Below are 2,552 nucleotides of genomic sequence, written 5' to 3'. Positions count from 1 at the left end.
ATTATGCTGAGGTAGTTGCAACTCCCTAACCGCTTGACCAGCACAAATTTGATCCTCCATAACAGTCTTGGCTTCGCTTCTGGTTTCGGCTTCGCATCATCAATTGAAGGTTGGGAAACACTTCTTTGGCAGTTGCGCTTCTTGGGACCGAGATCAGGACTGTGAATGCCTGCATCTGATACCGATTAAGATTGCGTTGATGGTAGTGAACAAGATCAGAGCCCGGGAGCAATTTGCTGTGTATGTGCTAACCCCAATGTGGTCGGAGGGAATACCGGAGGTGGATAGTGTGAAGGAAATCCTGAACTGGTTCAGGAACACCGCGCGCATGATGTATAAGATGATCGACGAAGCACTCAGGGAGGAGGGCCTGGACCATGAGTACCGCCCGACTGATTATTTGAATTTCTTCTGTGTGGGGAACAAGGAGGTGAAGCTCCCAGGCAAATATGAACCTCTAGAAACACCAGAAGAAGGGACCGCCTACTGGAATGCAAAGATTCACAGGAGGACCATGATCTATGTCCATGTCAAGCTCATGATAGGTAGGCACTCTATTTCATTTTCATGGCTTAGGGTTTCTTAGGGTTTTTCATTTACGTAGTTGAGGTATGGAACTCGAAAAGTTTCAGGGCTTTTCCAGTTTATGATCTCGGAAAAATCAATTTAAATCAGTTTATTTAAGTCATATAGAGAGTCGGGGATAGTATGCTTGTAGTTGCCTTTCACAACAACTTTAAAAAAATCCTCCCTCCAAGAAGGTTGACTGCTCCAACTGTTTTTTCTTTTCTGGTTTTGGATGATGTGAATTTTGTGGTGTTTCCTTGTGTTGAGGCAGTTAGGATTTTTCTTGAAAATAAATTGGTGAATATTCTCATTTTCATTCCTCGATGACATTTTGTATAGAGACGTGGGGATAATATGCTTGTAGGATTTTGCATATTTTAGAAACATCGGTTGATCTTGTCATCCATGGAGTTATTTCTCATCTCATTTTCTGAATGGGTTGTAATTCTACTTCACCCATTTTACTTGTATTTGGACGCAGGTATATAAGCTTTCGTTGAGTCGGAGAGAATTAATCAGGTTTTCTTGCTCAGAAATACCTTAACAGATCCCATACGTCAGTGCGTGTTTGGTAGGCTATCGACATAACACCTCAACACATCCAATGCAACCTCTGTGCCAAGGAGCCTTTGGACAAAACCCTTGGCGGACCAATAAGAAAACAGAGTGTAAAACTATGGAATAAGGCTTCACGCTTTCTAGGTTGTGCTGCCTGTCTTTGTGGGTGAGAATATCGTGGGACGAGCTTCCGTGTCTTGCACCTAAAAAATTAATGGAACACACTTTATTTGCAAGGTCTTGGCTGTCTTGCTATTTTGTTTCTGTGACCAAGCGTTTCCCCTGTTTTCGTCATTTTGTTTGTGAACTGATTTAGCAATGAGTCGCCCACATGATGGACATTCTATATTCCTAAACTTTGGAAATCCTTTCAGAATGGTTGCTTCTAATTAATCGTCTAATCAGTCTGCAAAGTTTAATGAGATATGAACGCCATTGAGATTTCCTTAACAAGAAGATTAAAGCAACTCGAGCCAAAGATTCTGAAGAACACGATAAATCTATCGTAGATGTCGCAAGCCATGGCGGTTTTATCTGCTACACACGCAGACCTCAAGTCCCTTGTTACAGATCTCCAATTTCCTATAGCAGAATGGGATGAGAAATGGATGGATGAATACCTAGATGACACTGTAAAGATTTTAGACATTTGAGTTTCATTAAATGTCAAAATTTCAAAGCTTGAATATTTCCAGCTTCCTGTTCATTATGCTTTGCATTTGCTGGACTTTTTAGATGGCGTTTGGTCTATTGACAAGCTCTTTTGCGTCAAAGGTTCTCTCCAAGAATTGAAGGGAAAAATGGATTCGAAGGGGAAAAATGGTGCAAACACCCAAAGGAATAGTAGGATTGAAAATTGCATTGTGATATTACAACATATGAGCAAAAGCCTTCAGTTTGGGAAGGTAAAGTCATCGTCAAAGGGTAGTGTTTTCTTGAGAGCAATGTATAGAGTGAAGGAAACAATTATATTTCTCTACAGTGTGGTGGCTTTTGCTCTCGCTGGGCACTCTGGCCCATTAATTGAATTACTTATCCTTGATCAGTTCTTGTGGTCCACAACATTCATGAGTTTGCAGCGAGGGATTAATGACGAAATCAAGATATGTTTTGCCAGTGGCTGAGATCAATCTCTGAAAGAGCTAGGATTGTTGGATGCAGCGATTGAAAATTTTCACCCTATAGTTGAGAAATTATCTTCTGCTGACATTATCGATGGAACACAGAAAGTGGAACATATCAGAATTGCTATACAAAAATTACAACAAAGTGCACAATTGCTTGCCCAGGGGTTAGATCCTCTCTCTAAACAGGTCAATGACTTCTTTCATGTTATTCTGAGTGGAAGGAATGCATTGCTTGATAGTCTCAGGTTATCCGCAGAAGGCACACCCATCAGAGATGATCAGTCATGAATATATCAATAA

General features: G+C 40.9%; 1 pseudogene; it reads left to right on the top strand.

Moving 5' to 3' along the window:
* The first annotated feature begins 1,443 nt into the window (after positions 1 to 1,443).
* LOC149187859 (protein BPS1, chloroplastic-like) lies at positions 1,444 to 2,552 on the top strand (annotated as a pseudogene).

The sequence above is a fragment of the Pinus tabuliformis genome, chromosome 3_1 (genome assembly GCF_031772625.1).
Source record: "Pinus tabuliformis cultivar Carrire ecotype Pingquan chromosome 3_1, CPIR1, whole genome shotgun sequence".
NCBI lineage: Eukaryota > Viridiplantae > Streptophyta > Pinopsida > Pinales > Pinaceae > Pinus > Pinus tabuliformis.
Note: the sequence above shows the minus strand (reverse complement) of the source record. Positions and strands in the feature narration are given on the sequence as shown.